This window comes from Apium graveolens, chromosome 4 (assembly GCF_009905375.1).
Source record: "Apium graveolens cultivar Ventura chromosome 4, ASM990537v1, whole genome shotgun sequence".
In the NCBI taxonomy this organism is placed as follows: Eukaryota; Viridiplantae; Streptophyta; class Magnoliopsida; order Apiales; family Apiaceae; genus Apium; species Apium graveolens.
The window spans coordinates 315,033,429-315,045,833 of NC_133650.1; positions in this window are offsets into that span (position 1 = coordinate 315,033,429).

Genomic DNA, 12,405 nt, shown 5'->3' on the forward strand with positions numbered 1-12,405 from the left:
ACGGTTGCTCTTAAGGCTGAAGAAGAATCCCCCAAAGTAGCTACCTCAAGGAAGTACAAGGGTAAAGCTCTTCTTACAAAGTCTGATACTGAGTCATCAAGTTCTGAAACTGATGATGACTCAGATTCTGAAAGCTTGCCTGAGACTGATGCTGATGAGGAGATGATGAAGCTGTGTGCTCTTATGGTAAAAGGAATCACAAAGATTGCATACAGGAAGTTCAAGAAGGGAAAGAAGTTTTCCAGGAAAGGCATAAGTTCTGATAAGAAGAATTTCAGAAGATCTGAAGGCAGAGGAGGAAAGTCTGACAGAGGAGATTACAACAATGTTAAATGCTATAACTGTGGTGAGAAAGGCCACATATCTCCTGATTGCAAGAAGGTAAATGGTGACAAAGGCAAAGCTCTTGTCACAAAGCAGAAAAGCTGGACAGACACCTCAGATTCTGAAAGTGAGGAAAATTATGCATTGATGGCAATTGCTGATAAAGAAAGTGGTGAGAGCAGTTCTGAAGCTGCTGAAACAAAGGTACCTCAGACTACTTATGCTTTTCATACTGATGATATTAATGAGTTGAGAAGATATCTTAAAACCATGTTTGTTAGTTATAGAGATCAAACTTTAACATGTAAGAGATTAACTTCTGAAAACCTTGCTTTTAGGAAAAGAAATGATTTCTTAGAAAAAGAGTTAGTCATGTTCCATCAAACTCAGAAGGATAGAGATGATGCTTTCTATGTTAGGGATGAAGTGCTAAAAATGAATGAATCTCTAAAAACTGAGTTAGAAAAGGAAAAAGAGATTATCATGACTTGGACTAACTCTGGCAAAATAACTCAAAATTTGCTAAGTAGTGGAAACTAGAAAGAGGGCTTAGGTTATGGAGAAGATAAGAATGATAAAGGAACTGTAGAAATTAAGCCTGCTGATAAGCAAAAGCCAAAGTTAAAACCTGTTAAGTTTGTAAATGTGAAGTCTGAAAAAGAAAAATCAGAAGTTACAAAGGAAGTAACTTCTGACAAACTAAAACAGGAAAAGACAGCTGAAGTGAACATAGGCTTAATGACAAAGAAGCAGCTTAAGCATAAGCTGAAAAATGTCATGAATGCAAACAAGGTAAAATCGAAAGGAAGGTGTGAATAAAAGCAATAATTATAAACCTGTTCTTGATGCTCCTAGGAAAACATGTCATAACTGTGGAAGTTCTAACCATCTGGCTTCTTTTTGCAGGAAGAATAAGAATATTAACTCCTTACCTTCAAAATCAGGAGTTAAGAGTCAGTCTGTTAGATACAAACCACAAAATCCTTGTTTTCATTGTGGTAGTTTATGGCATTCCATTTATACCTGTAAGGAATATCATAGCTTGTACTATGATTATTATCAAATAAAACCTTCTTTGAAGAAAGTTTTCATTGTTCCTTCTAGTATAAATCCTGATTCAAAGTCTGATAGTTTAAGTTCTGATAAGAAAAATGTTAACATAAACTCTGATGCTAAATCCGCTGCAAATGTTAACAAACTTAATAAGGCCAAAGGATCCAAGCAAGTCTGGGTCTTTAAAACTAATAATTAGTGGTCTTTATGATTGCAGGGCAATAGGAAAAATATTCTAGTTCTGGACAGTGGATGTTCAGGACATATGACTGAAAATAAGGCCCTGCTGTCAGACTTTGTGGAGAAAGCTGGCCCAAGTGTTTCTTATGGAGATGACAACATTGGAAAAACTTTGGGATATGGTAATATCAAACTTGGGAATGTCATCATTAAAGAAGTAGCTCTGGTCTCAGGACTTAAACACAACCTACTGAGTATAAGTCAAATCTGTGACAGAGGTTATCATGTTGATTTCTTTGCAGAACACTGTGAAATTGTGAGTAAATCTAAAGGCAAAGTTGTTCTGAAAGGATACAGGCGTGGTAACATTTATGAAGCTAAGCTTTCAACAAGTTCTGATGGTTCTGCAATCTGTCTGATGAGTAGAGCATCAATTGAAGAAAGCTGGAATTGGCACAAGAAACTCTCTCATTTAAATATCAACAATATAAATGAACTGGTCAAGAAAGATCTTGTGAGAGGACTGCCAAAGTCAATATTTGCTCCTGATGGTCTTTGTGATTCATGTCAGAAGGCCAAACAAAGAAAATCTTCATTCAAGAGCAAGACTGAATCATCAATTCTTGAGCCTTATCATCTACTACATGTTGATCTATTTGGTCTAGTGAATGTCATGTCCATTGCAAAGAAGAAATATGCGTTGGTCATAGTGGATGAGTTCACCAGATACACATGGGTGTATTTCTTGCACACAAAAAGTGAAACTGCATCTATCTTGATTGATCATGTCAAACATCTGGATAAATTGGTCAAAGATTCTGTGAAAGTTTTAAGGAGTGATAATGGCACTGAGTTCAAGAATTTGATATTGGAAGAGTTCTGCAAAAACCATGGAATAAAGCAGGAATTTTCTGCTCCTGGAACTCCACAACAAAATGGAGTTGTTGAAAGGAAGAATAGAACTCTCATTGAAGCTGCACGTACAATACTTGAAGAAGCAAAGCTTCCAACCTATTTCTGGGCTGAAGCTGTGCAGACTGCTTGTTTTACTCAAAATGCAACACTCATTAACAAGATTGGAAAAACACCATATGAGATGGTGAAGAAAAAGAAGCCAAATCTGAAATACTTTCATGTATTTGGATGCAAGTGTTTTGTTCTCAAGACTCATCCTGAACAGTTATCAAAGTTTGATCTAAAAGCTGATGAGGGAATCTTTGTTGGATATCCACTTTCCACAAAAGCCTTCAGAGTCTATAATTTGAGAACAAAAGTAGTCATGGAATCTATCAATGTCTCTTTTGATGACAAGAAGATTACTGGTCTTGAAGATTTCATTGACCATGATCAGCTGAGATTTGAAAATGAAGACTCAAATTCTGATACTGAAAATTCTGACAGTCTAAATCCTGATACTGTAAACTCTGATGGAATAAACTCTGATGTTATTGAAACAGTGGTGGCTACGCCAAGGGAAGATGCACCTATGCAGGGGGAGCATACTCAAGATCCTACCACAGATCAAGAAACATCAGAACATACATCTGGCTCTTCAAGCTCTGATTCGTCAAGTTCTGATAAGCCAAGTTCTGATAGTGCTGAAAATTTAAATTCTGAAGAATCCAACTCAGAGAGCATAGTTTCAGGGGGAGCATCAGAAAATAAAAATGAAGACATCATGGATCATGGGGGAGCATCCAGTTCTAAAGAAAATCTTCCATCTGCAAGAAAGTGGACAAAATCACATACACCTGATTTGATAATTGGAAATCCTGATGCAGGTGTCAGAACTAGAACAGGTACTTTAAATGAATGTCTTTACAATTCTTTTCTCTCTCAGACTGAGCCAAAGAAAGTGGAAGAAGCTCTTCAAGATGCTGATTGGGTGCAAGCAATCCAGGAAGAGTTAAATGAATTTGAAAGAAACAAAGTCTGGATCCTAGTGCCAAGACCAAAGAATAGATCTGTTGTTGGTACAAAGTGGGTATTCAGAAACAAAACTGACAGTGATGGCATAATTACAAGGAATAAGGCAAGGCTGGTTGCAAAAGGATATTCTCAACAGGAAGGAATTGACTATGATGAAACATTTGCACCAGTTGCTAGGCTAGAAGCCATAAGGATATTTTTGGCTTATGCTTCTCACAAACAGTTCACTGTCTTTCAAATGGATGTGAAAAGTGCTTTTCTCAATGGAGAATTGGAGGAGGAAGTATTTGTTGAACAACCTCCAGGATTTGTAGATTCTAAACATCCAGATTATGTCTACAGGCTTGATAAAGCACTTTATGGACTTAAGCAAGCTCCTAGAGCATGGTATGAGACTTTAGCTCAGTTTCTTCTGGAAAGTGGATTCAACAGAGGAACAATAGACAAAACACTGTTCTACCTCAACCATGGAAAGGACTTACTTCTCGTCCAGATTTATGTTGATGATATCATTTTTGGGTCTACAAATGACAGACTTTGCAAGAAGTTTGCCAAACTGATGCAGTCAAGATATCAGATGAGTATGATGGGGGAACTTAGCTATTCTCTGGGCCTTCAAGTCAAGCAAAATGAAGAAGGCACTTTTATTTGTCAAACCAAGTACACCAGAAACTTGTTGAAGAAATTTGGAATGCAAGATTGTTCAAATGCATCCACTCCCATGGCCACTGCAACAAAACTGGATAAGGATACTGGTAAATCAGTAGATATTACTGACTACAGAGGTATGATCGGCTCTCTACTCTATCTAACTGCTAGTAGACCTGATATCATGTATGCTACCTGTCTTTGTGCAAGATTTCAAGCAGATACAAGAGAACCTCACTTAACAGCTGTAAAAAGAATCTTTAAGTATCTTAAAGGAATAGCTGATCTGGGATTATGGTATCCTAGATAATCAGATTTTAAATTAATAGGTTACTCAGATGCAGATTTTGCAGGTTGCAAAATTGACAGGAAAAACACAAGTGGAAGCTGCCAATTTCTTGGAGGCAGATTGGTTTCTTGGTTTAGCAAGAAACAAAAGTCAATTTCCACATCAACTGTAGAAGCAGAGTATATTGCTGCAGGAAGCTGTTGTGCACAAATTCTTTGGATGAAGAATCAGTTACTGGATTACGGATTAACATATTTCAAAATCCCTATTTACTGTGATAATCAAAGTGCTATTGCTATGACAGGTAATCCAGTTCAACACTCTATGACAAAGCACATCAGCATCAGGTAGCATTTCATCAGGGAACATGTGGATGAAGGTACAGTGGAATTGCATTTTGTTCCCACAGATCAACAACTAGCAGATATCTTCACAAAACCACTGTGTGAAGCTAATTTTACAAGATTGGTAAATGAACTTGGAATGGTTTCAGGTTCTTTCTCTAAATCTGCTTAGACTTGTTCTGTGTTATCAGACTTTATGCTCAGTATTTACAGAATTAATCTCATTGTGTATTCTGTGCTTAATTGATAAATGTCTTTAAGTACTGACTGTTGTCTGATATATGTTTCTAAACTCTGATAAGTGATATGTCTGTTTAAGTACCTATTCAATCCTATGAGGATAAATGTGCTAGATACTGACCTAGTAGTCTTTAATAAACAAATGATCCCATGTAAGAAGTAATTATTTCTATGGAATTCTTTTGACACAAGCAAATTCTGATAATTGAGCTTAGTTGAGTTTACTTTGTTTATCTTATTACTAAGTCACAAATTAGAATAATGCTACTCATCTGTTAAGTTCTGATTCTAGTAAAACTGCTGAATGTACTAAGTGCTGATAAACCTCACTTATCAAAGAAAAAGCAAAAAGATCAAAGAATAAAATCAGGTACTCCTTTGAGATCTAGAGTAAAGATGTGGAAGGGACGACCCAAGTGCATTGCTGGTATTAAGTAAATATGCATTAGAAAAGCAAAAATATTTTCTTGGTGACTTTTCACACTCTATGATTACTGGAGAAATACTCTGATAAAAGCATAAATTCTGATAAGCAGTCGTGACTCACTTACACTGAGAAGCCACTGTAAAAGAGAATTTCAAAAGATGCATAAAATTAGCACACAATAGTTGAGGTGGACTCAAGCATGAACTCATTCATCAGTAGGATTCAGAATAATGACAGCTCTTTAGCAAAATTTTAATTATGCCTTATTTCTAAGATGTACTGAAGTGAATCAGACTTTACTCTTTGTCTGTTATTTAGCTTAATGCACACACTAATCACTCCATCTGAATGATGAAAATTACTGTGGAGGTCTATGTTATTTTAGATAAACAGTAAATGTGTCAATTTGCACAAATTCTGAGGACAAGTTCTAGTTGCATATTCTGATGATTAAGTTCTGAAGAGTATAACTCAGAACTTGTATGAAGACTTACTAAGATAGGCATTTCTTTTTTGAGTTAAGAAATTATGTTCTGATGACTGTTAAGTTCTGATATAAGTCTAAGTTCTGATATTACAGTCTAATGTTTCACTTGACTTATCTGTGAATAAAATTTGATAACAGTCTCAGTTAATAATTGAATATGTTGAAGTGGAAGATTAATGGTCATTAAGGTTAGGGTTCATGGTGTTTGTACCTGAACAGTCCAATGTTACTTGTTTCTTGTGTGGTCTAAACCATGTTTCCTCCTTCCAATGGATGTTATTCTTTTTCAAAGTCTAGGGAGACGAGGTAGAATTAATTCTACCTGTCAATATTCAATTTCTTTGCGTCTCCTGGCATTCTCTTGCCTATATAAACAACCACTTCACATCAGCCTTCCCATCAAATCTTTTCTCACAAACTTAACTTCATACATTTTTCTTTCAAAAACATCATGGTCAGATTCAACATGTTTTTGAACTACCAAAATTTCAATATGGAGCTAAGCTGTGCCGACTGGCAGCAGGAATGGCACGTCACTGCCATTCCTGAAGAGATATGGGGCTCTGTCCCACAGGAGGTACTGACCCAACTCCTGTTCTTCTATATGGACTACCATCGCCATCTGGAGCGATTGGAGGAGGAAAGGCTGGAAGCTCTCCGCCAGCAAGAGCGAATCATCCGACTCGCCATTCTGTTTGTCGAGAGTAGGAAGAAGAAGATGACTTAATCTCATCTTCTTCCTGTTTTTCTCCATCGTTAGCTTTGTCAGGCTTCTTAGCTAGGACTAAGGCTGTTGATGTTAGATTTAGAAGCTTAGGGAAAATCTTGTATAAGTATTGATGTAATCTTCATTTCATAAATGTATTGTCTGGATATATTAATGAAAGTTGTTTTTACTTCAAGATTTTGTCTCTGAGTTACTTTATCTTGTGCTGATAAATCCTGATTAATATTCTGATGACCATACATGAATTTTGTTAAGTTCTGATTCGTTTTCAGCACTTACTTATCTTGGTCATTTTCATGTAATTTATTTTCAGAATATTAATGATACAGTGAAAAATAATTCAATCAGTGATAATGGTTTAAAGTTTGAATTAAAACTGTTTCTCTTGATAAATGGAATGGTTTTTCCTTGAAACTAGGCAACTGGGTAAGTAATGATTCCTGTTTTCTCGAGCCCAGTAACTATCCGTTATTACTGCATGTCTGACAGGTGTCCAACGGTAATATTTTTTTTAAGTATAAGTACAACAGAGAGAAGATTTCTTTAATCTTTTATTTCCTTCATATTTTATCTCTCTTCTTACTTTTACTCTCTTTCTCTCTATTTCTCACGTTGGTTTTTCATTGAGACATTTTCTCAAACACATTACAGGCAACCGATTTCTCTCAAACTTTAATGGCACCCAAGGACATAATCTTCCATGGAGCAAAGTTTGTTCCTAATAACTTCTCTGCAATACTTAACACGTCAGAGGCACCCTCTGAACTTCATTTCATTCAGGATTTTCTCACTAATTCTGATATTGGGTACGCTCTAACTGAGCCTGAATCTGTCTCTGGAGTTCAAGTACTGGAATTCTGGAGGAGTGGAGTATATGACGATGGTGGTGCTCAAGGGTCCCCAAGTATTATCTTTTCATCAGGGGAAAATGAGTATATTGTGACTCTGTCTACGGTTCGACAGGCACTACAGCTACCTGAGGACTGTGTTTATTCTACTGTTGACGAACCAGTTCTTCAGAACATGATGGTCAGTCTGGGATATGAAGGAACATTGACAAAACTTGGCCAGTTGAAGAGATCTTTCATAAGGAGGGAATGGAGTTTCTTCTTTGACTGCATTACCAAGGCTTTTGCCAACAAATGTTCAAATTTTGATGCAATTTCCATATTCAGCCAACAAATCGGGTATGCTCTTTTAAATCAAACTGATTTTGATTATGCAAGTGCAGTCTTAGGTTTTATTGGGGATAGGATGACAGAAGATCGAAATACTGTATATTTTGCTAGATTTTGTCAGCTTATTCATAGGTTTTGTTGTAATCAGCCCCAAAGTTTTGGTGATTTAATTCCATCTTTCAGAATAGCTAAAAGAGCTTTCACTGATTTATTATCTACTGATAATAAGAAGGCTGTGTTAAGACCCCTCTTAATACCTTTATCTGTCAAACAAGCCTTAATCACCTATGACCCTGTTAAGTACACTGCACTTTATCCTGATGTTCAATCATCAGAACCTGATCTATCAGCACCTACCACCTCTACTCAACCATCCCTCAGAACATATCTAAAATCATATGTGAAGTCTTCTTCTTCCCAACCAAAGAGGACAAAGAATGTTCCTCAAACACCTCAAAAGAGAAGGAGGATGGCATTGAGAGATGAATCTGATTCTGAGGAACCGGTCTCTGCTAGAGAACCTGTGATCACTGAAGCTGAGAAAGAGATTTCTCAGAAGGATTCTGAAATTGGGGGATCTAGGCTTCTCAAGAGGTTTAGAAGAATGACAGTTCCTGAAACTCCCAAGGAATCTAAATCAACAAGGAAGTACAAGAAACAGAGGGCAAAAAGGCCAGTTTCAGATGATGGAGAGGAAGCAGCTAAGGAAGGGGATCAGGAATCTCTGATCTCACAAGTCAAAGAATTTGCTCCAGTCACTTCTTCTCCATCAACTCCATCTCAGGAAGCTGTTTCTGAAAAGACTAACACACCATCTGTGTCTCCTGTTGCACCAGGCACAAGTGCTGATATTGTTGTTCAAAACTTGGTAGTGCCGGGAGTAATTCTCTTAGAAGCTCCAACAGCAAATAATCCATCCACAACACCTGTTACTGATGCTGTACACACTCCGGAGTTATCTACTACACCTTCTCTGCATTTAGATGCTGATGATCAGAATGCAGGTGAGCATCAGGATATGGCTGTTGATCAGTCCTTAGAACCAGATCAGCAATTAGAGGATGCTGAAGCCTCCATTGCTACTCACACTGTTGTTTTAGCAGAAGATACTGATTCTTCAAGTTCTGATGCTGCACATGTTGGAGATACTGGTGATGCTGCTCCAACTGTAGATGCTAATGAAGCAGGTCCTTCAGGACATACTCTTCAACAGACTCTTCCTAAGTCTGAACTGGTAAAGAAATTTGTTACAGGGGAAGCACCAGTACCTTGGAGTGAAACTCCTACAGGTCAGGAGTGGACTAAGGAATGGAACTCAATTTCATGTGTTCCAACTGCACTACATCTTGCTGAGCACTTGACTAAAGCTGATGAAATGTTAAATTCTGATGATTTCAAAACTCAGCTTAGAGTCACTGCATTGAGTACTAAACATCTACAAGGTCTTCATTCAACTACTCATGCAAAGCTACACAAGATTCAGGAGAACCTTATCAAACAGGAACAAGTTTGGAAAATTGATAAGAAAAAGTTCTTCCAACCTACTATTGACAGGATTGCTTACATTGAGAAGACTCAAGATCGTCAACAAGCTCAGATTGATGAAATTCTGCAAAATTAAGCTTCTCAGCAATCACAACTAACTGAAATCCAATCCTCAGTGGAATTGCTTATCTCTCTTCTACTACCTGCTGATGCCAAAAAGGGGGAGAAAGTGATTAAGTCCAAATGCAAAACTGTTAGGACACTGAAAGGGATGGATGATAAAAGAGATGACCAAGGAAACTCTGGAATGGGTAGAGGTCGTAGTCAAGGTAAAAGATTCTCATCAAGAGAAGCTGAAATTACAAGTCACGTGATAAGTTCTGATACTGGTAAAAGAATAAGTTCTGATACTGGTAAAAGAATAAGTTCTGATACTGGTAAAAGAATAAGTTCTGATGAACTTTTAGATCTTGATGAAGAAATGTCAAGACGGTTATTTCTTCAAGAAAATCCAGGAATGGATTTGGAAAGTTTAATGGAAGAAGAAGCCAGGCTTAAATCAGAGAAAGTAATGTCTAAATCTGAAGCTTCTGGTAAAAAGCCACTTCCAAAACTCAAAGGTATTGTGATCAAAGAGAGGACAAATACTGAAGCAACATTGGCTAGAAGATCACAACCACAAATAGATCCAAGATCCAAGGGCAAAGAGAAAGTTGGTGAACCTATCAAGGTTTATATGCCTCCTGAGGATGAAGAAATTACTGATGAAAAGGATAATCTTGCTCTGACTTCAAGAAAATTTTTTAAAACAACCTCTGACATGGCTCAAGTTGTTCAGAGTCAAGAAATTGTAAGTTCTGATATTCAGAAGAAGCAAGTAACCTCTGACATAGCTCAAGTTAACTTGATATCAGAAGGTAAATCAAAGGAAACCTCTGACACTGCTCAAGTTAAACCTTCTAAGATACTCTTACCAGGATTCACTAAAGCAAAACAGACTCAACCTTTGAAGACTGCTGCAAGTGGTTTTGAAGCAAGAGTAATTACAGGAAAGGAAGCAAGAGACAAAACTGGATTGGGAAGTGTTAATGAAAGAAGAATACATAACACTACCAAAGATTCAACTTCCTTGAGTGAACCAGGTATTGGAGCAACTCCTGAGAGATTGAATCAACTGGAATCTGTACAGATGGTTTACCATACCTACTTGAAAGAATACATTATGTTGTATTTCATGACAGACGGTAGGGTTTATCATGTAAGACAAAATGCCATTCCATTGAAGTATTTTGAAGAATTGGAGCATGTACTTTTCTTACTTCAAGTGAATGACAGAATAACAGAAACTGCTGCAAACTACTTAAAAGAACAGATTCAGAAACAGAAAAGGCTTTATTCTGTTAAGTTTGACAGCACATATGTTCCAAAGTACAGAGATCACAATGGTAATATTGTTGATATGAAGCCTAATACTGCACAGATCAGAACGTATCTTGGTATTAAGGGACTTGAATTCAATCTGGAGTCTGACAAAGCTTATGTCATAAGACTAGATCAGGAGTTGAGAAAAGCAAAGATCAATGATCTCAGAGCTGCAATCTTTCAAACTGGTGAAGATACTGCAGAGCTTAAAGATGTCAAGAGGAGAATGATTGATGAACTCAGATATGCTGAGATATGTTTGTTGAAGAATTATCTCAGAACAACTCCTGACATCAGAGAGATCAGAAAATGAAGCCAAGTCAAAGATCTACAACTGCTTAAATTCTGATATTTGTACAGACCAAAGTTGTTATCAAAAGTTGAATATTGGTAAAGCTTCAAGGACTGTAAGTTGTAGTTATCTAGTCTAATTCTCATGCATTTGTACTTAATGTTTTTGACATCATCAAATATCTGTTAAACTTGTATATTATGCTAATTTACAAGTTGGGGGAGATTGTTAGATATATTTGATAATGTCATGGCTAATATGTTTTATGTTTAGATTTCAGATCTTACTTGAACAGGATAAATCAGTACTTAACTAGAATCAGTACTTATACTGAAGGTCAGGACTTAAGGATATCAGTACTTATGTTATCAGGAGATAATCATCAGAAGATAGATATCAGAACTTAAGTGCTGAAGGATGATTAAAGAAGGACAGTAGCTGATTAAAGGAAAGAAGATCGAGATAAACATAAGAAGAGATATGCATGAAGAAGGAATTCTATGAAGAATGGAATACTTGGAAGAAAAGATATCTGATTGATATATTTTAGGAAGCAGAATTATATTCCATATCAATTAGCGATTATCTTGTAACTGTGTAGTATATAAACACAGACATAGGGTTTACACTATAAGTGTTATCATTATTGAGAAGATTATTTATTGTAACCCTAGCAGCTCTCGTGATATTTTGTTCATCACTGAGAGGTAACAGTTCCATACTGTAACAGAGTTCATTGTTTCAATAAAGTTTGTTTTCTGTTACTTAATATATTAAAGTTCGATTTGATTGTATTATACACTGCATTCAACCCCCCTTCTACAGTGTGTGTGACCTAACAATTTCATAACTAAATTATTTCCCAAAGTATTTTATGAAAAAGAACGAGCAAAGGCACGACTTAGAGTTCTCAAATCAATAAGTGGAACGAGAGAACTATCTAGACCATTAAAGATACGTCTAGCGGCTTACCTTTTATTTAGGAGTGGTTAGGAGAATCGCCTATCGTTAATAGAAAATTTGTGTAGGTATACTTACCATGTAATTATAAGGAAAAGAACCGCCGATATCCCTTACGGAGGACAAAGCGGAAAGATAAAGGCAAAGAAGATCGTACACGCCCTTTAAAGGTCACTGTCAGCAGTTCCCAATAAACGCGTATACGTTTAAGGCACTAGCGAGAATAACGAATACGACCTTGAAGGTATCGCCGTACTAGGAATATCATACTGGAAGGGATTACAGAAGTCCGACAAATAGCGAAATATGAGCATTCCGATATTTTAAAATGTAACTACTAATTACGTAAAAATTAAATGGTGCTTCCTTCGAGATGGCAAGATGACCACGATATGTCTTACATGACTATAGGAAGAAATG